The 14489-nt window shown below is 37.5% G+C and overlaps 1 non-coding gene across 1 annotated transcript; it reads left to right on the forward strand.

Annotated features, from left to right (window-relative positions):
• On the forward strand, positions 1-107 carry LOC131822308 (U6 spliceosomal RNA). Its single transcript, XR_009350186.1, has one exon. It is a non-coding gene; the product is annotated as a U6 spliceosomal RNA (small nuclear RNA).
• The last annotated feature ends 14382 nt before the right edge of the window (positions 108-14489 follow it).

A 14489-nucleotide genomic window follows, 5' to 3' on the forward strand; every position in this document is an offset into this window, starting at 1 on the left:
GTGCTTACTTTGGCAGCACATATACTAAAATTGGAATGATGCAGAGAAGATTAGCGTGATCACTGAACAAGGATGACATGAAAAACTGGGAAGCATTCCACATTAAAAACAAAACAAAACAAAACAAAATTCTTGTCTTTTATATATTGATCTTGTATTTGGCAGCTTTACTAAATTTGTTTATTCAAATATTTTTGTGACGTTTTTAGGATTTTTTTACATGTAAGTTCATGTTATCCAAAAAAGGAAAATTTTATTTCTCCTTTTTTTTTTTGGAGTCTTTTATTTCTTTGTGCTCCTTGTTTCTCTGGCTAGGACATCCAGTACTATGTCAAATGAGAGTAGTGAAAGTGGACACACTTGTCTTGTTTCTGATCTTTAAGGTGAAAACTTTCAAACTTTTTTGATTGAATATGAGATTAGCTCTGGGCTTGCAAAATGTGTTTTTTAATTGATTTTTTAAAATTTTTTATAAACATATAATGTGTTTTTATCCCTAGGAGTACAGGTCTGTGAATCACCAGGTTTACACATTTCACAGCACTCACCATAGCACATACCCTCCCCAATGTCCATACCCCCACCCTCCTCTCCCAACACACCTCCCCCCAGCAACCCTCAGTCTGTTTTGTGAGATTCAGTGTTTTATGGTTTGTGTCCCTCCCAATCCCATCTTCTTTTATTTTTCTTTTCGTACCCCCCAAACTGCCTATGTTGCATCTCCACTTCATCGTATCAGGGAGATCATATGATAGTTGTCTTTCTCAGATTGGTTTATTTCGCCAAGCATAATACCCTCTAGTTCCATCCACGTCATCACAAATAGCAAGATTTCATTTCTTTTGATGGCTGCATAGTATTCCATTGTACATATATACCACATCTTATTTATTGATTCATCTGTGGAAGGACGCTTAGGTTCTTTCCATAGTTTAACTATTGTGGACATTGCTGCTATAAACATTTGGGTGCATGTCCCCCTTCAGAATGCCACGTTTGTATATTTAGGGTATATACCCAGTAATACAATCACTGGGTCATAGGGTAGTTCTATTTTCAGCTTTTTGAGGAACCTCCACGCTGTTTTCCAGAGTGGTTGCACCAGCTTGCATTCCCACGTACAGTGTAGGAGGGTTCCCCTTTCTCCACATCCTCGCCAGCATCTGCCATTGACTGACTTGTTCATTTTAGCCATTCTGAAAGGTGTGAGGTGGTATCTTATTGTGGTTTTGATTAGTATTTCCCTGATGCCGAGTGATGTGGAGCATATTTTCATGTGTCTGTTGGCCATTTGGATTTATTCTTTGCAGAAATGTCTGTTCATGTCTTCTGTCCATTTCTTCATTGGATTATTTGTTCTGAGGGTGCTGAGTTTGATAAGCTCTTTATAGATTTGGGATACTGGCCCTTTATATGGTATGTCATTTGTAAATATCTTCTCCCATTCTGACAGTTATCTTTTGGCTTTGTTAACTGTTTCCTTTGCTGTGCAAAAGCTTTTTGATCTGATGAAATCCCAATAGTTCATTTTTGCCCTTGCTACCCTTGCCTTTGGCGATGTTCCTAGGAAGAAGTTGCTGCTGCTGAGGTCAAAGAGGTTGCTACCTGTTCTCTCCTCAAGGATTTTGATGGATTCCTTTCTCACATTATGCTTCTTCATCCATTTCCAGTCTATTTTCATGTATGGTGTAAGGAAATGGTCCAATTTCATTTTTCTGCATGTGGCTGTTCCATTTTCCCAACACCTTTTGTTGAAGAGGCTGTCTTTTCTCCATTGGACATTCCTTCCTGTTTTGTTGAAGATTAGTTGACCATAGAGTTGAGGGTGTATTTCTGGGCTCTCTATTCTGTTACATTGATCTATGTCTGTTTTTGTGACAGTTCCCTACTATCTTGATGATGACAACTTTGTAATAGAGCTTGAAGTCTGGAATTGTGATGCCAACAACCTTGGCTTTCTTTTTCAATATTCCTCTGGCTACTCGAGATATTTTCTGGTTCCATATAAATTTTAGGATTATTTGCCCCATTTCTTTAAAAAAAAAAAGGATGGGATTTTGATAGGGATTGCATTAAATGTGTAGATTGCTTTAGGTAGCATAGACATTTTCACAATATTTGTTCTTCCAATACAGGAGCATGGAACATTTTTCCATTTCTTTGTGTCTTCTTCGATTTTTTTCATGAGTGCTTTAGAGTTTTCTGAGTATAGATTCTTTGTCTCTTTGGTTAGGTTTATACCTAGGTATCTTAGGGTTTTGGGTGCAACTGTAAATGGGATTCACTCCTTAATTTCTATTTCTTCTGTCTTATTGGTATAAAAAAAATGCAACCAATTTCTGTGCATTGATTTTATATCCTGACACTTTACAGAATTCCTATACAAGTTAGAGCAGATTTTGAGTGGAGTCATTTAAGTTTTCCACATACAGTATCATATCGTCTGCAAACAGTGATAGTTTGAATTCTCTTTTGCCAATTTGGCTTAATTTCGATGCCTTTAATTTCTTTTTGTTGTCTGATTGCTGAGGCTAGGACTTCTAGTACGATGTTGAATAGCAGTGTCATGATAACGGACATCCCTACTGTGTTCCTGACCTCAGCGGAAAAGTATTCAGTTTTTCTCCATTGAGAATGGTATTTACAGTGGGTTTTTCATAGATGGCTTTGATAATATTGATAATATGTAATTTCTATCCCTACACTTTGAAGAGTTTTAATCAGGAATGGATACTGCACTTTGTCAAATGCTTTTTCAGCATCTATGGAGAGTATCAGATGGCTCTTGTTCTTTCTTTTATTAATGTGTTGTATCACATTGATTGATTTGCAGAAGTTTAACCAACCTTGTAGCCCTGGAATAATTCCCACTTGGTCGTGGTGAATAATCCTTTTAATGTACTATTGAATCTGATTGGCTAGTATTTTGGTGAGAATTTTCGCATCTGTGTTCATCAAGGATATTGGTCTGTAGTTTTCTTTTTTGATGGGATCCTTGTCTGGTTTTGGGTTCAAGGTGATGCTGGCCTCAGAAAAAAAGAGTTTGGAAATTTTCCTTCCATTTCTATTTTTTGGGAACAGTTTCAGGAAAATAGGAATTAATTCTTCTTTAAAAGTTTGGTAGAATTCCCCTGGGAAGCCATCTGGCCTGGCTTTTGTTTGTTTGGAGATTTTTTTTTTTTTTTTAATTTTTTATTTTTTATAAACATATATTTTTTATATACATATATTTTTATCCCCAGGTCTGTGAATCACCAGGTTTACACACTTCACAGCACTCACCAAATCACATACCCTCCCCAATGTCCATAATCCCACCCCCTTCTCCCCAACCCCCTCCCCCCGGCATCCCTCAGTTTGTTTTGTGAGATTAAGAGTCACTTATGGTTTGTCTCCCTCCCAATCCCATCTTGTTTCATTTATTCTTCTACCCACTTAAGCCTCCATGTTGCATCACCACTTCCTCATATCAGGGAGATCATATGATAGTTGTCTTTCTCTGCTTGACTTATTTCGCTAAGCATGATACGCTCTAGTTCCATCCATGTTGTTGCAAATGGCAAGATTTCATTTCTTTTGATGGCTGCATAGTATTCCATTGTGTATATATACCACATCTTCTTGATCCATTCATCTGTTGATGGACATCTAGGTTCTTTCCATAGTTTGGCTATTGTGGACATTGCTGCTATAAACATTCGGGTGCATGTGTCCCTTTGGATCACTACATTTGTATCTTTAGGGTAAATACCCAATAGTGCAATTGCTGGGTCATAGGGCAGTTCTATTTTCAACATTTTGAGGAACCTCCATGCTGTTTTCCAGAGTGGCTGCACCAGCTTGCATTCCCACCAACAGTGTAGGAGGGTTCCCCTTTCTCCGCATCCTCGCCAGCATCTGTCATTTCCTGACTTGTTGATTCCAGAAGAAGAATGTTTGGAGATTTTTGATGACTGTTTCAATCTCCGTACTGGTTATGTGTCTGTTCAGGTTTTCTATTTCTTCCTGGTTCAGTTGTGGTAGTTTATATGTCTCTAGGAATGTATCCATTTCTTCCAGATTGTTGAATTTGTTGGCGTAGAGTTGCTCATAGTATGTTCTTATAATTGTTTGTATTTCTTTGATGTTGGTTGTGATCTATCTTCTTTCAATCATGATTTTATTTATTTGAGTCCTTTCTCTTTTCTTTTTGATAAGTCTGGAAAGGGGTTTATCAATCTTATTAATTCTTTCAAAGAACCACCTCCTAGTTTCGTTGATTTGTTCTATTGTTTATTTTTGTTGGTTGTGGGTTTTTTTTTGTTTCTATTTCATTGATTTCTGCCATGATCTTTATTATTCCTCTTCTCCTGCTGGGTTTAGGCTTTCTTTGTTGTTCTTTATGCAACTCCTTTAGGAGTAGGGTTATGTTGTGTATTTGAGATCTTTCTTATTTCTTGAGAAAGGCTTGTACAGCTTTATATTTTCCTCTCAGGACTGCCTTTGCTGTATCCCACAGATTTTGAACATTTTTGTTTTCATTATCATTTGTTTCCATGAATTTTTTCAATTCTTCTTTAATTTCCTAGTTGACCAATTCATTTTTTAGAAGGATGCTATTAGTCTCCATGTATTTGTGTTCTTTACAAATTTCCTCTTGTGATTGGGTTCTAGTTTCAGAGCATTGTGGTCTGAGAATATGCAGGGGATGATCCCAATCTTTTGATAATGGTTGAGATCTGATTCATGACCCAGGATGTGGTCTATTCTGGAGAATGTTCCATGTGCACTAGAGAAGAATGTGTATCTGTTATTTTGGGATGGAATGTGTTGAATATACCTGTGATGAACATCTTGTCCAGTGTGTCATTTAAGGCCTTTTTTCTTGTTGATCTGTTGCTTGGATGATCTGTCCATTTCAATGAGGGGAGTGTTAAATTCCCCTACTATTATTTTATTATTGTCGATGTGTTTCTTTGATTTTGTTATTAATTGGTTTATTTAGTTGGCTGCTCCCATGTTAAGGACATAGATATTTAAAATTGTTAGGTCTTCTTGTTGGACAGACCCTTTGAGTATGATATAGTGTCCTTCCTCATCTCTTATTATAGTCTTTGGCTTAAAATCTAATTGATCTGATATAAGGATTGCCACCCCAGCTTTCTTCTGATGGCCATTAGCATGGTCCATTGTTTTCCACCCCCTCTCTTTAAATCTGGGGGTGTCTGAGGTCTATGAATAGTATCTTGGGCAGCATATTGACGGGTTTTGCTTTTTATCCATTCTAATACCCTGTGTCTTTTGATTGGTGCATTTAGGCCATTTACATTCAGGGTAACTATTGAGAGATATGAATTTAGTTGCATTGTATTGCCTATAATGTGACTGTTACTGTATATTGTTTCTGTTCCTTTCTGATCTACTACTTTTAGGCTCTCTCTTTGCTTAGAGGACTCCTTTCAATATTTCCTGGAGAGTTGGTTTGGCGTTTGCAAATTCTTTCAGGTTTTGTTTGTCCTGGTAGCTTTTTAATCTCTCCTTCTATTTTCAATGATAGCCTAGCTGTATATAGTATTCTTGGCTGCATGTTTTACTCACTTAACACTCTGAAGATATCATGCCAGGTCTTTCTGGCCTGCCAGGTCTCTGTGGATAAGTCTGCTGCCAATCAAATGTTTTTACTGTTGTACAATACAGACTTCTTCTCCCAGGTTGATTTCAGGATTTTCTCTTAGTCATTAACAGTTGTAAATTTTACAATCAGGTTACGGGGTGTGGACATATTTTTATTGATTTTGAGGGTCATTCTTTGTATCTCCTGGATTTTGATGTTTGTTCCCTTTGCCATATTAGGGAAATTCTCTAGAAATTTCTCTCCAATATACCTTCTGCTCCCCTCTCTTTTCTTCTTCTTCTGGCATCCCAATTATTCTAATGTTTTGTCGTCTTATGGTCTCACTTATCTCTCAAATTCTCTCCTCATGGTCCAGTATTTGTTTGTCTCTCTTTTGCTCAGCTTTTTATTCTCCATCATTTGGTCTTCTGTATCACTAATCCTTTTGCCTCATTTATCCTAGCAGTAAGAACTTCCATTTTTTATTGCACCTCATTAATAGCTCTTTTGATTTCAACTTGGTTAGATTTTAGTTCTTTTATTTCTCTAGAAAGGGCTTTTATCTCTCTGGAGAGGGTTTCTTTAATATCTTCCAGCTAGAACCCTGAGAGTTGTCATTCTGAACTCTAGTTCTGTCATATTACCAATGTCTGTTTTGATTAGGTCCCTAGCCTTTGGTACTGCCTCTTGTACTTTTTCTTGTGATGAGTTTTTCCACCTTGTCATTTTGAGAAGATAAGAATATATAAAGGAGCAAATAAAATGCTAAAAGGGTGGCAAAGACACCAGGAAAATGTGCTTTAACCAAATCAGAAGAGATCCCAAGTTGTGGGAGAACGAAAGGGGATAAAAAAGAAGTTCTAGGGGGAAAAAAGGTTTAAAAAAAGAAAACAAGGAAAAATATTACAGAAGAAAAAAATTATATATATACTAGACTTGTGAATAGAACAGGGTCACTCACTTAATTTTGGGAGTATTTTGGTCTCTTAGAAGAAACTACCTCCAAAGATTTTAAAGGATGAAAAACATAAAACAGTAGGCACAATGACGGGATGGAACAAACCTATAAATATGAGTTAAAAATTTAATTTCTAAAAAATAAGTTGATAGAGCAAGTTGGTGGGGACAATAAAGAAAAATAAACTGGAGAGAATTTGCTCATGCTGGACAGTAGAAAAATCTTGGAGCTAGATTTAGGGTATATTTTGGTCTATTAGGAGAAGTTATACCCATAATTATTTAGAAGAAAAAACCCTATGTGTAAAAAAATATATAGTTAGATACAATGGAGGATAAAATATGACTATAATAATGAAGGTTCAAAATAGATTATTATTTTTGTAAGGTATTTTTAAAATAAACTCGTTAAAAAATCATTGAAAGACGAATATGTAAAAGTTAAAAAAAAGTAGCAGAAGAAAAAAGAAAAAATATATAACTGCAAGACTAAAGAATCATTGGGAGAAAGCCATGAATTCCTTGTTTTGCTTTCTCCTCCTCTGGAATTCCACTGTTCTCTTTAGTAAGTGAAGTTGATCTTGACTGGGTTTCTTGTTGGTCTTCTGGGGAAGGGGCCTTTTGTATTGATTCTCAAGTGTCTTTGCCCGAATGGATTTGTCCTGCCCTTACCTAGGGTAGGGCTAAGTAATCCGGGAACTTTTGATCCCTGAAGGCTTTCCGTAGAGTTCTGGATGATGAAATGATAATGGCGGCCTCACAATCCGGCCCAGAGGAGTGGAGAGCTCAGGGCCCTGCTCCTCAGTGCACCTTCAGAGAAAAGTGCTTAATCACCCCCATCTTCCCGGCCTCTGGCCATGCTTGGAGAAAAGCGCTCTGTCATTCGCACTTGAAGAAATGTCCTTGGTCATTCTCATCTCCCTGGCCTCTGGCCGTGCTTGGAGAAAAGGGCTCAATTACTCCTGTCTCCCTGGCCCTTGGCCATGCTCCAAGCTCACCCTGCCTATTCCTGGTTCAAAGTAACCCTGGGTTGAGAGCTCACTCCTCAGCTTTGTCTCTGTAGCCGGCTTCCCCACTCTAATACCTGTGAATTCTGTGACATTCAGATACCCCTGGTCCTTCTGTGACCCTGAGGGACCTGGGGCTATGCTGACCCCACTTGGGCTTCACTCTGATTTAGCCTCTGGGGTGATATCCTTCAGTGGATCAAATTTAAAAAGTCCTGATTTTGTGCTCCATTGCTCCACAGCTTGCCTGGAGCTGGTCCCACCCCCCGCAGTCTACCTTCCCTTTCTTTGGGTTCACTTTTCCGCCGGTTCTACCTTTCAGAAAGTGATCAATTTTCTCTTTCTAGAATTGTTGCTCTCCTTCTCTTTGATCTCCCATTGGACTTGTAGGTGTTTGCAATGGTTAGATAAGCTATCTACTGATCTCCTGCTACCTGATGTCGTCTCAGCCTGCTACTTCTCGGCCAATTTGAATCCTTCCACGGAATATGTGGTTTTCATTGTATTGATGTGTATTCTTTCTGTACCCAGTTTGGTGAGTATTTTTATTATGAAAGGGTGTTGAATTTTGCCAAATGCCTTTTCTGCATATATTGAATTGATCATATGAGATTTCATTGATCATTCTATTAATATAATGCATCACATTTACTGATATGTGCTGGTGAATTCAGTTTTGTAGCATTTTGTAGAGAATTTTTACATTTTTTATTTATCAGGGATATGATCCAGTAGTTCTTTTTGTTGCTGATTTGTAAAGTGCCTCGGAGTATTTCAACCACTTCAACTTTTGGGAAGGGTTTTACAAGTGTTTGTATTATTTCTTCTTAAAATGTTTGGTAGAATTCACTGTGGACATCATCTGATTCTGGACTTTTATTTGTTAGAAGGTTTTTATTACGAATTCAATCTCCTTATTCCTAATTGGTCTGTTCACATTTTTTATGTCCTTATGATTCAGTCTTGATAGGTTGTATGTGCCTAGGAATTTGTCCATTTCCTCTAGGCTTTTGATTTGCTGGCATTTAACTGTCTGTTATCTTTTATATTTCTGTGGTATCTGTTATAATGTCTCCTTTTACATTTCTGATTTTATTGAGTCTTCTCTCTTTTTTCTGAGTTAGTCTAGCTGTCTTTTTTTATTTATCATTACCAAGTCTAATTTTATTTACCATTTTAAAAAACTTTCTAATTTTGTAATTCTATATTTCATTTATTTCTGCCCTAATTTTTATTTTTTTCATTGCTTTTGCTGCTTTTAAGTTTACTTTGTTCTTTCTGTACTTTTTTTGAGCTGTTATATTGTTCTTTATTTGAAATCTTTTTTTAATACATTTATAGCTATAAAATTTCCTTTTATAACTGCTTTGCTGCTTCTCATAATTTTTTGGTATATATTTTTTTATTTTCCTCAAGATGTATTTTTATTCCCACTTTGTCTTCTTTTTTTGATTTTTTGTTTGTTTAAAAATGTGTATGTCTGTGTATTTTTAAATTTTCCAAATTTCCTTCTGTATTGATTTCTAGCTTCATATTATTTTGGCTGGAAATATACTCGATATGCTTTCGATATTATTGATTTTGGGGGGACTCTTGTTTTGTGGTTTAAAATGTGATCTATCCTAGACAATTTTCCATGTGTGTTTGAGAAGAATATTTATTATGATATTATTGGATGGAATATCCTGTAAATATGTTAGGTTCATTTGACATAGTTCTTGTTTTTTTGTTTTGTTTTGTTTTGTTTGTTTGTTTGTTCGAGAGAGAGCAGGGCAGAGAGAATGAGCAAGGGGTAAGGGCAGAGACAGAGGGAGAAGATCCCCTCCTGAGCAGGGAGCCCAATGTGGGATTCTATCTCAGGATCCTTGGATCACGACCTGAGCCAAAGGCAAAGGCTTAACTGACTGAGCCACCCAGTTGTCCATGCATAGTGTTTAAATTCACTATTTTCTTACTGATTTTCTGTCTGAATGATCTATCCATATGTAAGAGTGGGTTATTATTGTCCCCAGATACTATTGTATTGCTATTTATTTCTCCTTTTTGTTTTGTTAGTATTTGTTTTATATATTTATGGGGCTCAATATTAGGTACATGATATTTACAATTACTGTATGGATGAATTGATGGCACTTTTCTTATTGTATAATGACTGTGGTGATTTTTAGCTTATATAAACCCTATTTTGTCTGTTATAGTTATTGCTACCCTTGTTTTCTTTTGTTATCATTAGCTTGGAATATCTTTTTCCATCCCTTTACTCTCTGCCCATGTGTGTCCTTAAAGCTATAGTGATTCTTTTATATGCAACATATTGTTGGATCTTGTGTTTTTTGTTTGTTTTTTAAATCTATTCTAGCCTTTCTATGATTTCCAACTGGATGATTCCATTCACTTACAGTTAAAGTAATTATTGATAGGTAAAGACTTAACTATTGCCTTTGATTCTTTTTATATTTCCTGATTTATTTAAATTTTAGTTAATATATAGTGTAATATTAGTTTCAGGAGTAGAATTTAGTAATTTGTCATTTACATATAACATTCAATGCTCATCACAAGTGACCTCCTAATAATTTTTACTGACTTAGCCCATTCCCCTGCCCATCTCCCCTCCAGAAACAATCAGTTTGTTACTTATGGTTAAGTGTATTATGGCTTGCCTTCCCTCCCTTTTTTTTTTTTTAATTTTTTTCTTTCCCCAGTGTTTATCTGTTTTGTTTTTCTGTTAATTGTTTGCTCTTTTGTAGATACTCTGCTCTTTATTTCCTGTATTGTTCTCTTTGTAATCTGATGACTTTTTGTGGCAGTATGTTTTAACTTCATTATCAAAATCTTTTGTGTATCTACTACATATTTTTTTATATTATATTATATTATTATAAATAAAATATGTTAGTTATAACATTCCATTATATGTTGAAAACAACTGAACTTCAATAGTGTACAGAAAATTTATACTTCTATAACAAGAGGTTATTGATGTTTTTACATTTAGATCATTTTTATATTGTACTTTTAATAACATATGATTGCATTTATAGTTATTTTTAATAAGCTTGTTTTTTATCTTTTAAACTAGACTAGTAAATGATTTTTATATCACCATTACAATATTGGAGAATCTGGATTTGACTATACATTTACCTTTAGCAATAAATAAGGAGCCATCCATGCATCCATGTTGCCATCTTGATGATATCACCGTCCCCAAATCTTCAGTAAGTGTTACTTTATATTTATCATTTTTTTAAGATTTTCTTTATTTGACAGAGAGAGAGAGAGCTCAAGTTGGCAGAGTGGCAGGCAGAGGAAGATCTAGAGGCAGGCTTATTACCCAGCAGTGAGCCTGATGCAGGTCTTAATCCCAGGACCCTGGGATCACGACCTGAGCCAAAGGCAGCTGCTGAACCGATTGAGTCACCCAGGGACCCCTAAATTTTACTTTAGTTAATATATGACCATTTTTTATTTCTACTAATAGACACATCAATTTTATTGCTTTTAATATTAAGGTCTTCTCTTTAACATCATTATCATCTATTCATCTATTTCTTTTTCATTTTAAAAGTGTTGTTTACATTTGTGGTGGTAAGTATGTAATTCATGTATGTGGTGGTATGTAAGTAATTCAAATATGAATTTTAAACTCTAGATCATATGCTCCATTGTGGCAGATATTTGTCTTATTCATCCCACCCACAAAAAATTAGTACTCAATAGGTCTTTGTTGATTGAATGAATGAATTAAGTGTTCTGACACTAGAATAGCTGACCAAACCAGAGATCAAGGAGAAAATATAATGATAGTCAAATGGATGAACCTGAGATAAAAAGACATTTCAGCTTCGTTAGTTTGATATACACTCTGGATAATATTCCAACTTTGCATGGATTTTTGGAAAGCAAACAACTCCTCTCCTAAATAATAAATGTATTGTGGCTCCTGGGTGCCTCAGTGGGTTAAGCCGCAGCCTTCGGCTCAGGTCATGATCTCAGAGTCCTGGGATCGAGTCCTGCATCGGGCTCTCTGCTCAGCGGAGAGCCTGCTTCCCCTATCTCTCTGCCTGCCTCACCATCTACTTGTGATTTCTCTCTGTCAAATAAATAAATAAAATCTTTAAAAAAAATAATAAATGTATTAATTGCCTTCCTTATGAGTCCTGACAGCAGTCAGCTTTGTGGGTTTCTGATTCCATTCCAAGAGGTAGAATGTCTGTTTGATTTATGTCATAAGCAACAGTGTCATGAGGAAAGACTTGTAGGATAAAATTTCTTAAAGATGGGAACACAGATGGCTGCCTATGGACTGTGAGGTGGGTGTTAATGAAAATGCATTGAGCAGTCAGGGAAGGGCAGCTCACAACCATAGGAAAGGTGCCTGTGTTTTTGTTTTGTTTTGTTTTGTTTTACAAACAGATACCATTTCCCCTCCCCATGGAAATTTTCAAATTTACTTTTCTCTAACAACCACAAATACTTGGGACATTATGAACACAATATGGGCCTTAAAGGATAAAAATAAACAAAAATTTAAGTAAATGTTAAGTGTTTATCATTATTTCAGCCATGTTTTTCTATGTTTAACTTCTCAAAGAAATTACAGAGTCTGGTTTCTAAATATTATACCAGGCTGTATTAAACCAATGCAAAGGGTTTTATGGAATTTTCTATAACACCATCTAGATTTTCTACATTGGCTGTCACTCCTGAAAATTCTCAGTTTATAAATGTGCATGAATTGAAACAGCATATATTTACATTATAGTAAATATTCACTGGTTATTTACCTGGTTTATTACTGTATTTTGATCCTTTCTAATTGTTCACTTTCTTCCATATTTCCCCCTTATTTCTACAAATGTCAATCCATCACATGTTATGTAAAGTGAAACAAAGAGGAACAGCTGTTAGTAGAAAGGATTAATAGGTGATTTGATGTTATTCTGTGAGATATTAAGTAATAGGCAAGGTCTTTCCATATCATCATTTTAATATATTTCAGTAATACAACATAGTTTTTATGCTTTAATTAAAATATCTCTGTGAGATATTAATAGGCAAGGTATTTCCATATCATCATTTTAATATATTTCAGTAATACAACATAGTTTTTATGCTTTAATTAAACCTTCATTAAGTCTTTATATATATATATATATTTCCAAACTCACAAGTCCGCCCTTCATGTCCCATTCAAAACCCACTCATTTTATGGAATAACTATTTTATCTTCCTAGTACAATCTTCATTTAACTTATTGCTCTGGTGTGCTCCGTTGGCAGCACATATATTAACTTATTGTTCTGGGTATACAAAAGGATAGGAATAGAATATTTTGTAATATGATATTTTGTCCTGTCTGCACTACAGAGTCTGTGTAAGCATTCTTAGATCAGAGACCTAGGAGGAGGTCCAAATTGAAGAAAAACAAACAAAAAAAAGAAAATGTTCTCAGCCCTTTCTTGTAGTTTCATTTGCAGGAACCACAAAAGCAAAGATATTAAAAAATTTTTTTCTTATATTTTAAAATTAAGTTTAAAATTTTTATTGGATTATGCTCCCTTAAACTCATCTGATACCATGAATAGAAAACCCAAGCAATCCACCAAACATTCTTTCATGATGTTGCCTTTAAACATGTTGCCTTTAAAATTTTTACAGTGTAGTCTCATCTGTAGAGTACATGAGCCTTGATTCAAAAATGTCATCAAAGACTGTGGTGACACTTGTCTTGCCACCCGCCCGCTGTTCCTGCCATGCCAGGCTCTCCTGCTTCACGACCGTTTCCCGACAGCAAGGCCAAGGGCTCCTTCTCTCCTCCCAGGACGGTGTGCTGTGCCTTCCCCAGATATGCTACTGGGGAGTGCAGTCACAGACGTGTCCCTTTCCTTAAGGCTCTTTCCACGGGCTTAACCACGTTTCTCTCCCAGGCAGAGGGAATGCCCGGGCTAAGAGGATTTCGCTCCATACGGGTTTCTCCCACCATGCTTCGGAGACTATGTTCAGGCAAGCAGCATCAGCATCCCACAGAACCAACACTGTTTTCCCAGCGAATGCTGTGCTTTCCCAGAGGGGATGCAGGATCAAAGAGGCTTTTGCTCTATGCGGGTTTCTCCCACTGTGCTGTGAATACAAGGTTAAGGTAAGCAGCAACAGCAGCCCGCAGAACCGACTCTGATTTCGCAGAGCCTGCTATGCACGCGCAGAGGCTTTGGGCTTGGCGCGATCCGCACTTTGCCACTCCTTTCTCAGGAAGGCTTTGGGCGTTCGCTCTGTCGCATCAGGGAAGAAGAGCTGCGGGAGAGCTGGTGCCTCTTGGGCCTTGCTTTCGCGGGCTCTATGTTCGCGCCCTGGGTTCAACCTGCCAGGCCGAACTAAGCAGACACAGCCACAACCTGCAGCAGCGTGCGTGGCCTAGGATGGCACTCTATGCACACTACCATCTCCCGGTGTATGCAACGCTTGGCCTTTTGCTCTGGTGCTCAGGCGGACTCGGGGACTAGGCCAGTGCCTTCCCCACAGGAGAGAAGAGGCGACAGGATCCCTGCACACCGCCAGTGCCCTGGGATGGGGAGCTGTGCGGGACTTACCTCACTCTTTCCCCGGACACCCCGTGCCTCCGCGAACGCTTCCACATCCTGGAGGAAGATGGCATCTGACGGCCCGTTCATTCAGGGATCTACTTCTGCGAGTTCAGGGTAGGGGCCTGGTGGCAAGCACATGTCTGAACCAGGGACTGGTGGCCAAGGAGCGACTTGCCCCTTGGGCCCAGAGGCTCAGGACAGGCATGCCTTCTGCCCAGACTCCTTCCTCAGAGTGGAGCACATGCCCCTGCCCTAGTCATTCCCTCCACTCTCCTTAGCAGCCAGGCTTCCGTCTCTCTGCACAGGGCGCGGGTGACACTTGTCTTGCCACTGCCCGCTGTTCCT

Source organism: Mustela lutreola, chromosome X, assembly GCF_030435805.1.
Source record: "Mustela lutreola isolate mMusLut2 chromosome X, mMusLut2.pri, whole genome shotgun sequence".
Taxonomy (NCBI): Eukaryota; Metazoa; Chordata; class Mammalia; order Carnivora; family Mustelidae; genus Mustela; species Mustela lutreola.